The sequence below is a fragment of the Triticum aestivum genome, chromosome 3B (genome assembly GCF_018294505.1).
Source record: "Triticum aestivum cultivar Chinese Spring chromosome 3B, IWGSC CS RefSeq v2.1, whole genome shotgun sequence".
NCBI lineage: Eukaryota > Viridiplantae > Streptophyta > Magnoliopsida > Poales > Poaceae > Triticum > Triticum aestivum.
The window spans coordinates 722,084,890-722,105,048 of NC_057801.1; positions in this window are offsets into that span (position 1 = coordinate 722,084,890).

The following is a 20,159-nucleotide window of genomic DNA, read 5'->3' on the forward strand; positions in this document are numbered from 1 at the left end:
TTTCTCTCTATCTTTTGTTGTGGTCGGGCATTGAGTCTGACTCAACTTCACACCTTGTAATACAGGCAAGAACCCTTTCTTTGCCTGATCCATTTTGACTTTTTTCAAAACTTTATCAAGGTATGTGCTTTGTGAAAGTCCAATTAAGCATCTTGATCTATCTCTATAGATCTTGATGCCCAATATGTAAGCAGCTTCACCGAGGACTTTCATCGAAAAACTTTTATTCAAGTATCTGTTTATGCTATCCAGAAATTCTATATCATTTCCAATTAACAATATGTCATCTCCATATAATATCAGAAATGCTATAGAGCTCCCACTCACTTTCTTGTAAATACAGGCTTCTCCAAAAGTCTGTATAAAACCATATGCTTTGATCACACTATCAAAGCGTTTATTCCAACTCTGAGAGGCTTGCACCAGTCCATAAATGGATCGCTGGAGCTTGCACACATTGTTAGCACCTTTTGGATTGACAAAACCTTCTGGTTGCATCATATGCAACTCTTCTTCCATAAATCCATTCAGCATTGCAGTTTTGACATCCATTTGCCATATTTCATAATTATAGAATGCGGCAATTGCTGACATGATCCTGACAGACTTAAGCATCGCTACGGGTGAGAAAGTCTCATCGTAGTCAACCCCTTGAACTTGTCGAAAACCTTTCGCAACAAGTCGTGCTTTGTAAACAGTTACATTACCATCAGCGCCAGTCTTCTTCTTGAAAATCCATTTATTCTCGATGGCTTGCCGATCATCGGGCAAGTCAACCAAAGTCCATACTTTGTTCTCATACATGGATCCCATCTCAGATTTCATGGCCTCAAGCCATTTTGCGGAATCTGGGCTCATCATCGCTTCCTCATAGTTCGTAGGTTCGTCATGGTCAAGTAACATGACTTCTAGAATAGGATTACCATACCACTCTGGTGTGGATCTTACTCTGGTTGACCTACGAGGTTCGGTAAAAGTTTCATGATCAATATCATTAGCTTCCTCACTGATTGGTGTAGTTGTCACAGGAACCGGTTCTTGTGATGAACTGCTTTCCAATAAGGGAGCAGGTACAGTTACCTCATCAAGTTCTACTTTCCTCCCACTCACTTCTTTCGAGAGAAACTCCTTCTCTAGAAAGGACCCGAATTTAGCAACAAAAATCTTGCCCTCAGATCTGTGATAGAAGGTGTACCCAATAGTCTCTTTTGGGTATCCTATGAAGACACATTTCTCCGATTTGGGTTCGAGCTTATCTGGTTGAAGTTTCTTCACATAAGCATCGCAGCCCCAAACTTTAAGAAACGACAACTTTGGTTTCTTGCCAAACCATAGTTCATAAAGCGTCGTCTCAATGGATTTTGATGGTGCCCTATTTAATGTGAATGTGGCCGTCTCTAAAGCATAACCCCAAAACGATAGTTGTAAATCAGTAAGAGACATCATAGATCACACCATATCTAGTAAAGTATGATTACAACGTTCGGACACACCATTTTGTTGTGGTGTTCCTGGTGGCGTGAGTTGCGAAACTATTCCGCATTTCTTCAAATGTAAACCAAACTCGTAACTCAAATATTTTCCTCCACGATTAGATCATAGAAACTTTATTTTCTTGTTACGATGATTTTCCACTTCACTCTAAAATTCATTGAACTATTCAAATGTTTCAGACTTGTGTTTCATCAAGTAGATATACCCATATCTGCTCAAATCATCTGTGAAGTTGAGAAAATAACGATACTCGCCGCGAGCCTTAATATTCATAGGACCACATACATCAGTATGTATGATTTCCAACAATTCAGTTGCTCGCTCCATAGTTCCGGAGAACGGTGTTTTAGTCATCTTGCCCATGACGCATGGTTCACAAGTACCAAGTGATTCACGATCAAGTGATTCCAGAAGTCCATCAGTATGGAGTTTCTTCATGCGCTTTACACCAATATGACCTAAACGGCAGTACCACAAATAAGTTGCACTTTCATTATTAACTCTGCGTCTTTTGGCTTCAACATTATGAATATGTGTATCACTACTATCGAGATTTAATAAAAATAGACCACTCTTCAAGGCTGCATGACCATAAAAGATATTACTCATATAAATAGAACAACTATTATTCTCAGATTTAAATGAATAACCGTCTCGCATTAAACAAGATCTAGATATAATGTGCATGCTTAACGCTGGCACCAAATAATAATTATTCAAGTCTAAAACTAATCCCGAAGGTAGATGTAGAGGTAGCGTGCCGACTGCGATCACAGCGACTTTGGAACCATTTCCCACGAGCATCGTCCCCTCGTCCTTAGCCAATCTTCGCTTAATCTGTAGTCCCTGTTTCGAGTTGCAAATATTAGCAACAGAACCAATATCAAATACCCAGGTGCTACTGCGAGCATTAGTAAGGTACACATCAATAACGTGTATATCACATATACCTTTGTTCACCTTGCCATCCTTCTTATCCGCCAAATACTTGGGGTAGTTCCGCTTCCAGTGTCCAATCTGCTTGCAGTAAAAGCACTTAGTCTCAGGCTTAGGACCAGATTTGGGTTTCTTCTCTTGAGCAGCAAGTTGTTTGCTGTTCTTCTTGAAGTTCCCCTTCTTCTTCCCCTTACCCTTTTTCTTGAAACTGGTGGTCTTATTGATCATCAACACTTGATGCTCCTTCTTGATTTCTACCTCTGCAGCCTTTAGCATTGTGAAGAGCTCGGGAATAGTCTTGTCCATCCCATGCATATTATAGTTCATCACGAAGCTCTTGTAGCTTGGTGGCAGTGATTGAAGAATTCTGTCAATGACACTATCATCAGGAAGATTAACTCCCAGTTGAATCAAGTGATTATTATACCCAGACATTTTGAGTATATGTTCGCTGACAGAACTATTCTCCTCCATCTTATAGCTAGAGAATTTATTGGAGACTTCATATCTCTCAATCCGGGCATTTGCTTGAAATATTAACTTCAACTCCTGGAACATCTCATATGCTCCATGACGTTCAAAACGTTGTTGAAGTCCCGGTTCTAAGCCGTAAAGCATGGCACACTGAACTATCGAGTAGTCATCAGCTTTGCTCTGCCAGACGTTCTTAACGTCATTAGTTGCATCTGCAGCAGGCCTGGCACCCAGCGGTGCTTCCAGGACGTAATTATTCTATGCAGCAATGAGGATAATCCTCAAGTTACGGACCCAGTTCGTGTAATTGCTACCGTCATATTTCAACTTAGCTTTCTCAAGGAACGCATTAAAATTCAATGGAACAACAGCACGAGCCATCTATCTACAACATACATAGACAAGAAAAATACTATCAGGTACTAAGTTCATGATAAATTTAAGTTCAATTAATCATATTACTAAAGAACTCCCACTTAGACAAACATCTCTCTAGTCATCTAAGTTATCACGTGATCCAAATCAACTAAACCATGTCCAATCATCACGTGAGATGGAGTAGTTTTCAATGGTGAACATCACTATGTTGATCATATCTACTATATGATTCATGTTCGACCTTTCGGTCTCTGTGTTCCGAAGCCATATCTGTATATGCTAGGCTCGTCAAGTTTAACCTGAGTATTCCGCGTGTGTAACTGTTTTGCACCCGTTGTATTTGAACGTAGAGCCTATCACACCCGATCATCACGTGGTGTCTCAGCACGAAGAACTTTCGCAACGGTGCATACTCAGGGAGAACACTTCTTGATAATTAGTGAGAGATCATCTTAAAATGCTACCGTCAATCAAAGCAAGATAAGATGCATAAAGGATAAACATCATATGAAATCAATATAAGTGATATGATATGGCCATCATCATCTTGTGCTTGTGATCTCCATCTCCGAAGCACCATCGTGATAACCATCCTCACCGTCGCGACACCTTGATCTCCATCGTAGCATCGTTGTCGTTACGCCATCTATTGCTTCTACGACTATCGCTACCATTTAGTGATAAAGTAAAGCAATTATAGGGCGTTTGCATTTCATACAATAAAGCGACAACCATATGGCTCCTGCCAGTTGCCGATAACTTCCATTACAAAACATGATCATCTCACACAATAAAATATAGCATCACGTCTTGACCATATCACATCACAACATGCCCTGCAAAAACAAGTTAGACGTCCTCTACTTTGTTGTTGCAAATTTTACGTGGCTGCTACGGGCTGAGCAAGAACCGTTCTTACCTATGCATCAAAACCACAATGATAGTTTCTCAAGTTAGTGCTATTTTAACCTTCGCAAGGACCGGGCGTAGCCACACTCGGTTCAACTAAAGTTGGAGAAACAGACACCCGCCAGCCACCAGTGTGCATTGCGCGTCGGTAGAACCAGTCGCGCGTAAGCGTACGCGTAATGTCGGTCCATGCTGCTTCATCCAACAATACCGCCGAACCAAAGTATGACATGTTGGTAAGCAGTATGACTTGTATCGCCCACAACTCACTTGTGTTCTACTCGTGCATATAACATCTATGCATAAAACCAGGCTCTCATACCACTGTTGGGAAACATAGTAATTTCAAAAAAAAAATCCTACGCACACATAGGATCATGGTGATGCATAGCAACGAGAGGGGAGAGTGTGTTCACGTACCCTCGTAGACCGAAAGCGGAAGCGTTAGAACAACACGGTTGAAGTAGTCATACGTCTTCACGGCCCGACCGATCAAGCACTGAAACTACGGCAACTCCGAGTTCTAGCACACGTTCAGCTCGATGATGTCCCTCAAACTCCGATCCAGGCGAGTGTCGAGGGAGAGTTCCGTCAGCATGATGGCATGGTGACGATCTTGATGTTCTACCATCGCAGGGCTTCGCCTAAGCACCGCTACAATATTATCGAGGAGGACTATGGTGGAGGGGGCACCGCACACGGCTAAGAGATCAAGAGATCAATTGTTGTGTCCAGAGGTGCCCCCTGCCCCCGTATATAAAGGAGCAAGGGGGAGGGGGCGGCCGGCCTAGGAGGGGCCGCGCCAAGGGGATTCCTACTCCCACCGGGAGTAGGACTCCCTCCTTCCTTGTTGGAGTAGGAGAAGGGGGGGAAGAGGAGGGAGAGAGAGGAAGCAAAGAGGGGGGCGCCGCCCCCCTCTCCTTGTCCTATTCGGACTAGGGGTGAGGGGCGCGCGGCCCAGCCCTTGCCTCCTCTCCTCTTCTCCACTACGGCCCATGTAGGCCCATTAAGCCCCCGGGGGGTTCCGGTAACCTCCCGATACTCCGGTAAAATCCTGATTTCACCCGGAACACTTCCGACATCCAAATATAGGCTTCCAATATATCAATCTTCATGTCTCGACCATTTCGAGACTCCTCGTCATGTCCGTAATCACATCCAGGACTTAGAACAAACTTCGGTACATCAAAACTCATAAAGTCATAATATAACTGTCATCAAAACCTTAAGCATGCGGACCCTACGGGTTCGAGAACTATGTAGACATGACCGAGAACCGTTTCCGGTTAATAACCAATAGCGGAACCTGGATGCTCATATTGGCTCCTACATATTCTATGAAGATCTTTATCGGTCAAACGGCATAACAACATACGTTGTTCCCTTTGTCATCGGTATGATACTTGCCCGAGATTTGATCGTCGGTATCTCAATACCTAGTTCAATCTCGTTACCGGCAAGTCTCTTTACTCGTTACGTAATGCATCATTCCATAACTAACTCATTAGCTACATTGCTTGCAAGGCTTATAGTGATGTGCATTACCGAGAGGGCCCAGGGATACCTATCCGACAATCGGAGTGACAAAACCTAATCTTGAAATACGCCAACTCAACATGTACCTTTGGAGAAACCTGTAGAGCTCCTTTATAATCACCCAGTTACGTTGTGACGTTTGGTAGCACACAAAGTGTTCCTCCGGTAAACGGGAGTTGCATAATCTCATAGTTGTAGGAACATGTATAAGTCATGAAGAAAGCAATAGCAACATATTAAACGATCAAGTGCTAAGCTAACGGAATGGGTCATGCCAATCACATCATTCTCCTAATGATGTCATCCCGACAACTCATGTCTATGGTTAGGAAACATAACCATCTTTGATTAATGAGGTAGTCAAGTAGAGGCATACTAGTGACTTTAAGTTTGTCTATGTATTCACACATGTATCTCGTTTCTAGTTAATACAATTATATCATGAATAATAAACATTTATCATGATATGAGGAAATAAATAATAAATTTATTATTGCCTCTATGGCATATTTCCTTCAGCTGACACGAACGGCAGTGGCCACAACACGAGCTCCGGAAGAAGAGATGGAGGGCGAAGCACACACTGACAGAGAGCTAGATGTTGAGCTTAGGATGTTGAAGAAGAAGGTTAGGAAGCTTGAAGATCAAGCACTACCAATACCCATTTGCAAATACTTTTGGGCATTTGTAGGTATGGTAAGCGCACTGGTTGTAATGTTGAAAATGTATGGAAAGGCATGAATTATGGAGGAATTTGTAAGCTTGAAATTGTATGAGAAATTCACCTAGTTAAAATGTTGGTCAAAGTTGTTTAAATGTTGAAAAAAAAAAGAAGAAGTGACCAACATTTAAATATGTTGAAAAAAAGAGAAGAAATGAGGAATTCAGAAACTTTTGATCAATGAAATGTAGCTCTCTGCTCTGCCTTTCTGTCAAAAATAAGGTTGCTCTTGGGCCAAATTCAGAGAGTAGAGCCAAGTGCAGGCTAGACTAATGGGCCAACTACACCCAATTAGGCCCATTCGGTGGTTCTCTTGCGTGTTTTCTGTTTTCTGTTCTGATTTAATTTAGGCAGTAAATCATAATGGTGAAACTTATTGTGGAAGCTAATTAAATCATTCCAGAGCCAAACAATTAAGGTTAGAAATTTTTTGGAGCTGTTAAATATTTAATAGCAATTTAATTACTCCAATTCAAATACACCGTCATTTAAATCAAAGACCAAAATGTCATGAAAAATGTGCCTTAGCTCTGGTAGAGGTTTACACCTGATGCCAAAATAAATGAACATTTTTTAAGGGCATTACATTGAGAAAAAAATAACTTGTCTAAAAATGAAGGGTGGAAAATGCACAAAAAATTAGTGCGGCTGGGGACTCGAACCCAGGACCGCGTGGGTTTGTGGCGTTTAGGGCTTCGCTGGTAACCACTAGGACAGATGGAAAGACTTTGACATGGGTAGGGAAGGAAGGTATACATAATGAGACCGTGAATGTTTGCACATGCGTGAGAGTGGTTTTCCTTTGTTTTGCACTGAAATTTTGGAGGGTTGGAAGGTTGAAAATGTATGTTTGCACTGCCACATGATTTTGGTTAGAGTGGCACTTGGTTTGGGATTAAAGTGGCACTTGGTTTAGGATTTAAAGGGAATAAATTTGCATGTTAGTCCATGACTTATTTTTTTAATGAAAGAGAGGGTTTCTCACCCCCTCTGATTTTCATTAATGAAAACCACAAGTTCTCGAACTTCATGACTTGGTTTAGGGAAGAAATGATATGTTTGCGCACGGACATTTTTTAACACACATAATAAACCCTAATAACTCAGATCAGATGCAACACACTGTACCCTTACATGAAGCAATAATAATAAGTTCACGGACACATGACGAAACATGACACGACACGACACGACATAGAAAAGCAACAAAATAAAAACGAAACATGACAAGCTTGACTCCAGGCTTGAACATCTTCATCTTGACCTCCTTCTTCCACCTTGGCCACGCACCCCTTCAACACCGTCTTCAACTTCACACCTCCTCCTTCTTGTCGTAGGGAAGGGAGTGCATCTAGCCTGGAGTGGGGAAGATGCTCTCATAGTTGGTGTAGATGTTGTACACGGTGAAGAAGATGGCCTCGCAGCTGCACCAAAACACTTGGCCGAGGAGCTCACGCGCGTCAAACGGGTTGGGGAAGGTGACCATGAGCAGTAGGAGGATGTCGCTGCGGTCATGAACCTCGTTGAAGTTGAACATCCTAGGCGAGCCCAGTGGGAGGTGGGCATAGCCGGCTCTGAGGAAGGCGTGGGTGAGTTTGATGGAACCCGTCCACCTTGAAATAGCCCACACACGGAGCTCCCTCTCCACGAGCACGCCCGGTGAGTAGAGCACCTCCGGGATGACAGGCAGACGGTTGAAGGTTGGCCCGTATAACTGCATCTTCACTTGGTCTCTCTTGGGGAGGGCACGGTCGCTTGGGTGTTTGAAGTTGGAGATAATGGATCGGATCTGGCTTGTGGGTGGGAGAGGAAGAGAGGCACCCCATTTCTAGGCCTGTGGGTGGGAGAGGAAGAGAGAAAGGATGAGAATGGTGCGTGTGTGAATCCAAATGCGTGTGTGTATCCATTACGTTTTGCACTCTCTAATTTTTGCACGAAAATGATGCATGGGGTGCGTGCGTGCATCTGAATCACTCCATAGCTCTTTGACCGGGCCCGTGCATCTGACTCGCTGCCCTGAAGCACTGCCTTAATGCCTATCTCTAAATTAATACGTGCATGGCCACCTAGCTCGCCTCGCTAGCCTAGCTCGCAAACTGAACGACGACTGGGCAAAACAACGACGAGGCGTCGCAGTAACCTGAAGAAAGAGACAGAGAGAACTAAGAGAGGCAACAAAAGAGGAAGTAAGAGAGAGAGACGGGAGGAAGGGTGGGGTACGGGCCTGCGGGAGGTGGTCGCCCGGCGGCGATGTTCCGGTGAGCAGGCGGCAACGCGGGAGGCACGGTCGAGAGCTTCTGTCCCGAACCAAAACGAGCATGGAGGCGGGTGAGTGTTGGAGGCTACCGAGGAAGGGGAGCAGCGGCCTGGTGGCACCCGGGCGAACTTGGTCGCAGCGGTGTTCGGGTCTGGTGAAGCAGGTGCGGCGCCGGGCATCCACGAGCTTGGGTGCGCGAAGGGAGGAGGCTTCCATGGCGCTGGTGTGCTCCTGTCCAAGAGAGAAGACAGGGAGAGCGGGGAAGGTTAGAGAGAGGGGCACTAAGCGAGAGAGAGACGCACGGCAAGGAATGGAGAGACGGGGAGAAGAAGGCGATGGTCCTGGGGTTGCCGATGGCTTGCCGGAGATGCACCTGTGGCGCGGGTCCTGGTGCTCCGGTGGCTCGCGGTCGCCGGAGGCGTGGAGACGAGCAGAGGCGGGTGGAGGCGGCTGCCTCGATCCAGATCGGATCAAGCGCTGCGGGAGGCTCTCTGGGCCGTCGGATCTGAGATCTGGAGGTCCAGATCGGGTGGGGGTTTGGCTGGTAGATCTGGCCAAGTGGAGGCAGGGGACTGGGTGCGTGCGGATTGCAAGGAGAGCGGCGGTGGCTGCGGGATTGGAGGGAGTTGGTCTGCCTAGGGTTTAGATTAACTAGAAATGGAATAGGGGAGGCCTCTATATATAGCAGGTGGATGATAAGAGGGAGTATGAGGGTAATCTGGACCCTTCGATTATAATCGAACAGCCCGGGACAATTAGGTTAGGGGCTAATCTAATCCTTCGATTGACATCGGATGGTCGGAAATAAATGGCTTAGTGGAGACCAACAAATAAACGCAGATGTTTTAGGGATGCTTGGGGATGATCCGGACCCACCGGTAACAATGATCCGGGTCTGGTTCGGGGAAGTTTTCGGACGCGCGCTTGAGGGGGCTACGAGCTGGCAAGAGAGGTTAGGTGGTCATGGTCAAGAGGGAAGCAAAAACCCGATTGGTCTCGGAACGGTCAATGAAAGCAAGGGGGGACACGACAACTAAGAACGGGTACTGGTTTTATGAAAACATATGGATGCGATGCACATGATGCTATGAGATGAGATGCATGACATGAACAAAATGCAAAACAAAAGACAAAAACCCAACCACGAAGGAAATATCATATCGCATCTCCAAAAAAGGCAAGAGTTGGAGCTACGAATAAGGAAAGTTGTATCCGGGGCGTTACAACACTCCACCACTACGAGAGGATCTCGTCCCGAGATCTAGGATGGCACCGGAGAGAAACAAAAGAGAAAGAGAAGAGGTAAAACTAAGTTGCTTCTTTGACAAACGAGTGAAACCAATGAACCTTGAGAGGTTGAAAAGTTGAAAGAAGTACACAACAGAGTTGAACGAAATTGGAGCACTCCGATAGAAAAGAGAAACAAAGAACATCATGTGAACCTTGGAGTTGCAAAGCTATGAATGACGAGCACAATGGACAAGAAGGAATTGAAACCACTCTGGTTGAAACGAGATAAATAAGGAACAAGGAATATCAAATTCGGACAACACTCCGGTTGAAAAGAGAATGCAAGACTTGATAAGATGAAAAGAACTTGAAGAGATGACACAACACTCCAGTTAAATGGGTAAGCAATAAAAGAACATGATCTTGACAAAACAAGATGATGGGTCGAAGAGAGCAACATCACAAAGCCTCCGGAAGAAAGAATAGAAGATAGATCATTAGAATAACAGAATTGAGAAGGGAATGCCAACTTCTGCCACAAATGAGCTCGGAAAGCACCCTTCCTAGAAGGTTACAACGGGGTTGTTGGAAAACCAACAACGAAACAAATAAGCTTGTAGTGGGCTTATGGAAAACATCTCAAGACTATGAGATGACATTATGCCACTAACAAAAACAATTTCTTGCTTTGAGATCGACGAAGAGATGAAAACTTCTTCCACCAAGAGGATAAAGAGCAAGCTTGGGTCATGCATAATCACCACAAATAGCAACAACCCTTAAGGAAAGGTTTTAGGTGAAATTTGACACAAGATAACTCCAACAAAGAAGTTGATTGGTCGAACAGATCTCTTGAACGAAGAGAAAATGATGGATTTAAAATACCTCATTCTTGACAACATATGAATCATGAAACATGAAGGAAATTGTCAAGAGTGACATAACACCACCTCAAAAGATAATATAGAAGGAATTGCACTTCAGAATGTAAGATGAAGAATGCTTGAACTCCTCCAACAAGAATCTTGAAGAACAATTCGAGAATGAATTAAATCCTTGATGAAGCACCATGTAGAACCTCCATGAAGAACTCCGGTAATAAAAGAACGATAGAAAGGAAGAGAAGTTGAAAGAACAAGGTGAAGCCTTGCAATGATTTAGATGGAGCTTTGCGACCATATAACCAAGAAAACTTGGAACTCCAGAAATAAAAGAATTGAATCACCTCGAGGAAATAAGAATAAGATTTATAGTATGCTTATCCTTCATAAAATTCAATTGATGACAAGCAATGGATTTGGAACACTACTTATTCCCGTAGAAAGTATTAAAAGAGATATAGCGCAAACTTGAGAAGGTATTGATGGAACCACCGGTGGGATTAAAAAGAACGAATGAATTGATATGATAACAATGGAAGAGGAATGTTGGACGAACCACCGTAAGGATTAAAATAACAAACGGAGAAAACGAACACATCACCAGGAAGAATTGGAAAATGAACAAAGATACTTGAGGGGATTTAGATACATGAGAATGAAGAGATCATGAACTAATTAGAGGATATTTGAACGATGCATCGATAAGATTTGGAGAACGATAGCTACATGCTGAGAGTAATATTCAGAAATGATGGCCTTCGGATGATCGAGAAGGGAAGCAACTCCTGGAATGCGTCTGATGGTAAGAAAAGAATTGTCACAATCAAAAATAATTACGAGAGGATGGTATAAAGTTTGAACTGCGCATCTTTCGAAGAAAGGATAAGGACTGAAGAGGAACTCTTCTTCGGTCTTCAGATGCGGAGAAAGACGAGGAGAAACACTACCATGACTTGTTGAGATACTCCGGGAGAATGAAAAAGAAGAAGGGTTGAACCAAAGATGAAAAGAATTTCGAAGCGATTTTGGAGATGGCATCTGACTGATGAAATTTCAATCTTACGTCAAACTTCGAAATAGGATTTGAGAATAGCTCCGAGAAATTAGAAGAGTAAGGTAAGATCCTGGGAAAAGACCTGTGGGTTAGGGCCCACTCAAGAGAAACACCCTTGAAAAAAATTTAAACAGAGGTTGCACCAGTTGAATTAAATGGCTTGAATGAGATAACAACCTCGAAATATCTTGAACGGATTGAGAATGGAAACACAAGTCTTGTGAGATATCTTGAGCACTCGGGATAAGAATAGAGAGAGGTGAACAATTAAGAGGTGCACCGACGTGGAAAAACATTTGAAACGAGGAAAGGGATATGATCAACACCAAAAGCTTGAATTAAATCCACCGGAGAAGAAAAGAGACAAAGAATAATAGACTTGAAGCTCCGTTAGTATCTTCCTAAGAATCACCGGATAAGATCATTGATGGAAAAGAATGGAGAGTCTTCCCATCAATAAAATGGATACCCGATTAAGAAATCTGAGTCCTTGAAGAAAAGGGTGGGAGGGCGGGAAAACAAAGGCAACTTGGGGCTGATGGAATGTACATCGTTGAGAAAACTTAGAATTGATCTCGCGAATGTTGAAATGATCGGATCCACTTGAAGAGAAACACGCTGGCTGGAAAAGAATTGACATGACAATCTCAATGATCAAAAGGATTAGTACTCCCATAGAAATATGAGAACACCGCTTGAAAGGTATGGAATCAACACTTGACATTGAAGCAACTCAAATACCACAACTCAAAACAAAACAAAGGATTGGCTTGCAGAAATAAGCCGAAACAAACATATGATAGAGATTTCGTCCGAAGTTTTCATGGTGGGGCCCACACGGGCTCGATCGTACAACATCATCATGTACAAGGCAGTGCACATGACATACGAAGTGTCCTCGAACCGGCATAGCCAAGGGTTCTTTAAGACACAACGAGACCACTGTAAAAATGACCGTGGATAGGCGGACCACTAGACGTCGAACCCCAATCTCATATCATGCATCTGTCGGAAAGGTATTCTAGGAGCTACTTGAATTCCTACCTATAAACTCCCGAAACTTTTTGTTTATGCAATCTGGTGTTGGGGATACAGGGGAAGCAATATATCTCACCCAAACTAACAATCCCTACATCCAGCTGTATCCATCCGTCAACACATAACCAAGAAAACTCCGGAAATCGTGTACCTCAACCTTCGAAAAGCATCCGTTATACGAGCTATGGCAATACTCCCGAACTCCCGCCCTAGTACTGGGTGGTGTCGAGGTTATCTCACCAACAACTGCATAAAAGAGATTTTCGATGTCGGAAAAACTCAGGTATTCCAGAACTGCAACGATAAAATTATGACGACAACACCTCGGAGCTCAACTCCCTAGGACACTGCCACAACCCCTAAATGTCAGGAGGCACCAAGAACAATGTTCTCGTCGTAAGAATATCGGAACGATCCCAAGATACCCGCATGATCCTAAATTTTTTTAGTGAAATTTGAGGAGAGGAAAGACAAAACATCTACGTCAGGAGTCCTCACCAGAGCGACGAAGGGGGCTGAGGAGTAAAAAGAATCCTACTCTCCAATATATATAATCCTAAGACTCAAAATAGTTTTCTTCTAGACTCAACAACGGCCAACAATCAAGAGGGCTCCTATGGTCGGTCGAGGCTCTGATATCAACTTGTCACGCCCAAGATGCGACCCTATCCTAAAGGAACTCGAAGGTCCCACCAAGGATAGAAGCGCATCTTGAAGACGCTTTTGCAAGGTGGATATCATTACATCAACATTACATAATAGATGGGGATACATGCAAGACGCATAGAATGCCACATGAATACAACATCACAGTACATAAGAGCACCATCCGACTACGAATGAAACACAAACAAAAACTCAAACGACATCCATCCTGCTAGCCCAGGCTGCCGACCTGGAACCTATACCCTGATCGAAGAAGCAGAAGAAGAACTCAACGCAAGCAAGCATCGCTCTCGTGTCATGATCATCGCAAAACCTGTACCTGCAACTGTTGATGTAGTAATCTGTGAGCCACGAGGACTCAGCAATCCCATTACCATGGGTATCAAGACTAGCAAAGCTTAATGGGAAAGGAAGGGGTAAAGTGGTGAGGTTGCAGCAGTGACTAAGCATATATGGTTGCTAACATACGCAAATAAGAGCGAGAAGAGAGCAAATGGAACGGTCGTGAAGCTAGCAATGATCAAGAAGTGATCCTGAACTCCTACTTACGTCAAACATAACCCAAAAATCGTGTTCACTTCCCGGACTCCGCCAAAAAGAGACCATCACGACTACACACGCGGTTGATGCGTTTTAATTCTGGTCTGGTGTCAAGTTATCTACAACCGGACATTAACAAATTCCCATCTGCCCATAACCGCGGGCACGGCTTTCGAAAGTTTATACCCTGCAGGGGTGTCCCAACTTAGCCCATGACAAGCTCTCGCGATCAATGAAGGATATTCCTTCTCCCAAGAAGACCCGATCAGACTCGGAATCCCGGTTTACAAGACATTTCGACAATGGTAAAACAAGTCCAGCAAGACCGCCCGATGTGCCGACAATCCCGATAGGAGCTGCACATATCTCGTTCTCAGGGCAACACCGGATGAACACTACGTACAACTAAAACCAGCCCTCAAGTTTCCCCGAGGTGGCGCTGCAAGTGGCTTTGGTTCGGACCAACACTTAGACAAGCATTGGCCCAGGGGGCTAAAATAAAGATGACCCTCGGGTTGGCCGACCCAAGGGAAAGGTATAGGTGGTGGTGAGGCAAATGGTAAAACCAAGGTTGGGCCTTGCTGGAGGAGTTTTATTCAAAGCGAACTATCAAGGGGGTCCCATAAATCACCCTACCGCGTAAGGAACGCAAAATCCGGGAACATAACACCGGTATGACGGAAACTAGGGCGGCAAGAGTGGAACAAAACATCAGGCATAAGGCCGAGTCTTCCACCCTTTACCAAGTATATAGATTCATTAATAATATAAGAGATATTGTGATATCCCAATATAATCCTGTCCACCATGGAGCAATCTTCAAATTGACCTGCAACTAACAATGCTATAAGAGGGCCTGAGCAAAAGCGGTAACATAGCCAAACAACGGTTTGCTAGGAAGGGTGAAAACGGTTAGAGGCTGACATGGCAATTTGGGAGGCTTGAGGATCAAAAAATAGGTAGCGCAGCATAGCGATAGAACGAAGCAACTAGCATAGCAATGATAGTAATGAGATCCATGGTGACGGTCATCTTGCCTGAGATCCCGCTAGGAAGAAGAATGAGTCCATGAAGAAGACGAACGGGCGTAGTCGAACGAATCCTCACAATCGCAACATTACCGGAACTAAGAAGCAACACCGAAAAGAAACAAACAACATGATAAACACACAAGCATAATCATGGCATGATGCACAATCAAGTATGATGCATGACATGAGGCATGGCATGGCAAAGTGCAACAAACAATACTACAAGTTAAGTGGAGCTCGAGTTGCATATTGACAAAACACCACCTTCGAGTTATTTAGTTTGCTCTCGTTTAGGTACACAACAATGTTAAATGTTGTTAAACATGGCAAGAGGTGAAGCATAAGTAAACGAACTATTTAGGCAAGTTTAAATGAGGCCGGAAGTAACAAACAACAATTCCGGAAAATCCCCATATGCATATTACGAATTTGGTACTGTTCTGCCCTAACCCATATTTTATAGTTGTTAAACAGGAAAATAAAGTGCACCATGTTAAACTAGGCATTTTTCTACCCCATTTACATATAAAGTTCGTTTAAAATTGAGCTACGGTTATTTAGTTATGAAACAAAGCATTTTAACATGGCATTTAAGAAAATTAATGCAAACAGCAATTTAAACATATTTAACATGGATGAAAGTGGAAATTATTAATCTACACAAAATTCTAAGCATTTTACATGTTTAAATCATTTTAATCCGATGCATGGTTTGAGAGATATAAATGCATGAACATGAGGATCTTTTGTGTAAAACAGTAATTTACTAGATAAATAGCAAAATCACTGAACTGGAAAAAAAACATGATATGGGCCGCATCTGCTAACAAGATGCACAGGACAGGAGAGTGGCTGGAGGGGCTGCTCACCCATGGGCTGAGGCCCGATTGGAAGCAGAGGGAGGCCGGCTGGGGGGCGCAACCGGGCCTTGGAGCCCACCTGGCGGTCGCTTGCGGACGAGGCGTAGTCAACACGGGCGTCGACCTCTGTCCGTCAGGAAGCAGAGCAGCGGCGGCGAGCTGACTTGGCGGTTGTAGGCAGAGCGGCGACGAGACTTGGCGGCGCGAGGACGCACGGGAACCGACCGGATCCGAGACCACAGCGGCGGAGCAGAGGAGATCCGGTCCAGATCGGGGCCGAACGCAAACTGAACGATGACTAGGCAAAACAATGACGAGGCTTCGAGTAACCTGAAGAAAGAGACAGAGAGAACTGAGAGAGGGAACAAAAGAGGAAGTAAGAGAGAGAGACGGGAGGAAGGGCGGGGTACGGGCCTGCAGGAGGTGGTCGCCGACGGCGAGGTTCCGGCGAGCAGGCGGCAACACGGGAGGCACGGTCGGGAGCTTCTGTCCCGAACCAAAACGAGCATGGAGGCGGGCGGGCGTTGGAGGCTACCGAGTAAGGGGAGCAGCGGCCTGGTGGCACCCGGGCGAACTTGGTCGCAGCGGCGTTCGGGTCTGGTGAAGCAGGTGCGGCGCCGGGCATCCACGAGCTCGGGTGCGCGAAGGGAGGAGGCTGGGGTCCATCGGGAGGCTTCCATGGCGCTGGTGTGCTCCTGTCCAACAGAGAAGACAGGGAGAGCGGGGAAGGTTAGAGAGAGAGGGGGGCACTGAGCGAGAGAGAGACGCACGGTAAGGAATGGAGAAACGGGGAGAAGAAGGCGACGGTCCTGGGGTCGCCGATGGCTTGCCGGAGATGCGCCTGTGGCACGGGTCCTGGTGCTCCGGTGGCTCGCGGTCGCCGTAGGCGTGGAGACGAGCAGAGGCGGGTGGAGACGGCTGCCTCGATCCAGATCGGATCGAGCGCTGCGGGAGGCTCTCTGGGCCGTCGGATCTGAGATCTGGCGGTCCAGATCAGGTGGGGGTTTGGCTGGTGGATCTAGCCAAGTGGAGGCAGGGGACTGGGTGCGTGCGGATTGCGAGGAGAGCGGCGGCGGCTGCGGGATTGGAGGGAGTTGGTCTGCCTAGGGTTTAGGTAAACTAGAAATGGAATAGGGGATGCCTCTATATATAGCAGGTGGATGATAAGATGGAGTATGAGGGTAATCTGGACCCTTCGATTATAATCGAACAGCCAGGGACAATTAGGTTAGGGGCTAATCTAATCCTTCGATTGACATCGGACGGTCAAAAATAAATGGCTTAGTGGAGACCAACAAATAAACGCAGATGTTTTAGGGATGCTTGGGGATGATCCGGACCCACCGGTAACAACGGTCCGGGTCTGGTTCGGGGAAGTTTTCGGACGCGCGCTTGAGGGGGCTGCGAGCTAGCAAGAGAGGTTAGGTGGTCATGGTCAAGAGGGAAGCAAAAACCTGATTGGTCTCGGAACGGTCAACGAAATCAAGGGGAGACGCGGCAACTAAGAACGGTACGGGTTTTATGAAAACATATGGATGCGATGCACATGATGCTATGAGATGAGATGCATGACATGAACAAAATGCAAAACAAAAGACAAAAACCCAACCACGAAGGAAATATCATATCACATCTCCGGAAAAGGCAAGAGCTGGAGCTACAAATATGGAAAGTTGTATCCGGGGCATTACACCTAGCTCGCTTAGCGCGCCTCGCTCGCATGCATGCACGTCCGCCTCCCGCACATGCAAACCCACATCGCCGTCTCCCATGCATGCAAGGCCTAGAAAGGCTGAGACGGGCTATTTACTGTGGTCTCAGGCCCAGACAATGAGACGACCCAATGGTGCATCCAGCGCGTCCGATATTTGTTTAAAAAACAATCTCCCAGCCAATCAGATTGCATCACACGGATCGCCCCCCCCCTCCCCTCGCTCCCCGCAGATTCCTTCTAGAAGGGTTAGATCGACGGCCCTTGATCGCCGCTAGGGTTAGATGGACGGTCCTTGTTCAGTGCTAGGGTTAGCGGGGTTTGAGAGGGGTTTGGAGTGGTCAAAGCTATGTTTGACCGGATTTCAAATGAGCATACTAAATTAAATGAAAATCAGAAAAATAAAAAACCTGCGCACATAGTCTTGTTATGTCATATACTAAGGACTTAAGTTGATAAACAAGGTTTAGATACATTTAAATGATAAGTTCATGTGTATTATGTGATATCTCGAGTATCTCAAACTCTCTTGTATGAAGTGAAGAGAAGTGTTTTGGGGAAATGAACATGAAAATTTCAAAAAACTCACCACAGCTTCATTTTGGAGTGACTAAGAAGGATCCGGGCTTCTTTTTTCATTTTGATGTTTTAGACTTGTTTAAATCTTGGTCAAAGTTAAGTTTGACCAGAATTCAAACGAGCAAAACAAATTAAAAAAATCAAAAAATGGAAAAACCAGCGCACATAGTCTGTATATATAGAATATATGTTTAGGAAAGTTATTTGGCTGATTTAGACAAGGTCAAAAAAACCTTGCTTAGAAATGAGGCTCTTTACCCTACCTTTGGACCCTCTTTTTAGCACATTTTTCATGAAAATTTCAAAAACCTCACCACAGCTTCATTTTGGATTGACTAAGGATCCAGGCTTAGTTTTTCATTTTGATGTTTTAGACTTGTTTAAATCTTGGTCAAAGTTAGGTTTGACCTGAATTCAAATGAGCAAAACAAAATTAAAAAAACAAAAAAAGGAAAAACCATGTGCTCATTCAAAAATCATCCAACAAATTTAAACATCATGTCAAACATAGTTCTAACATAGATCCAACAGAAATACAACAGTATTCATAATGTTTCATAATTATTCATAGCGTTGAGGCTTCTGTCTATTCCTTGAGCTTCTTGCCATCACTGTGCACCTTGTGCTCATTGCTTCTTCTCTTCTCCTCTTGGTTGTCGGTACCTTGTGCGTCTTCGTCAAACCTATCATAGAGTTGTGCAAAACATAAAGGGTAATGAGATCATGTCAAGTGATAAATGTACAATAGTATTTGACCCTTGCAAGATTTACATACCTAACATAACTCACAACAAAAGAAGGTTGGTCACCATTTGGAGCCTCACTTGGATCATCATTTGGAGCCTCACTTGGATCACCATGATCACCATTTGGAGCCTCAGTTGGATCACCATGGTCACCATTTGGAGCCGCACTTGAATCATTATTTGGAGGATATTTTGGATCATCGTCAAAATCATGCGGTTGTTGACCATCATCATTTGGAACCTCGTCAAAATCCTCATCTCATGCAACCGGTTGTTGACCATCATTTTCATCTGTTGAGGTAACCGGCTGCTGACCAACATTTTCATCGAAGCCTTAATCGAAACTCTCTCCGAACGTTGGATCTACTGTGTTATCACAATACTTACCGAAATGACCTGACCCAGCACACCTTGTGCACTTACGCTTCATCGCTCCAAGTCCAGCTCCTTCACTGCAAGGTCTGATTCGAATTTTCCTTGGTCTACCTGTTGCTCTCTTCAGAACTGGAGCACAAAGCTTGAATCCAGGGTCCACCATGTCCCATTGTTGTTTTCCCTCCATAGCAGGCAAGGCATAAGCATATGTGGCTTTGAACCTTGCAACAGAGTAGTAATCATGCACATACTGATGTATGTTCCCTGCTGGACCTGGGAGAGAAGTGATGAAAAACAAGGCATGAATGCATGGCAACCCAGCAAGTTCTAGCTTCTAAATCCACTGGATATCTCCATTCCCTCTTCTCTTTATCAAAATATGATATCTCTGTTGTGGTACCCGAGCAAAGAGTCATGTTCATTTCCAAGCCTGTTGTTTTCTACTTCAATTCATTCATCATGGCAGGGATGATAATGTTGCCCATGAATTTTGCCTCGGCTATTCCTGCACGATAATGAAATTTTTGCATGTATTCTATCCTTATCATGTCAAGCAAATCCACCACATAATGACCCTTTAGTTTCCGGATCATTGAGTTGAAAGACTCTGCTAGATTATTGTGCACATAGTCAACTTTGCTTAGTTCACTGAATTGGCTTCTAGCCCATAACTTGAGGTGGTGTGTTTCCAAGTATTCTTTCACTTTGGGATTCATGTATAACTGCCTCAAGTGGTAGTTGTG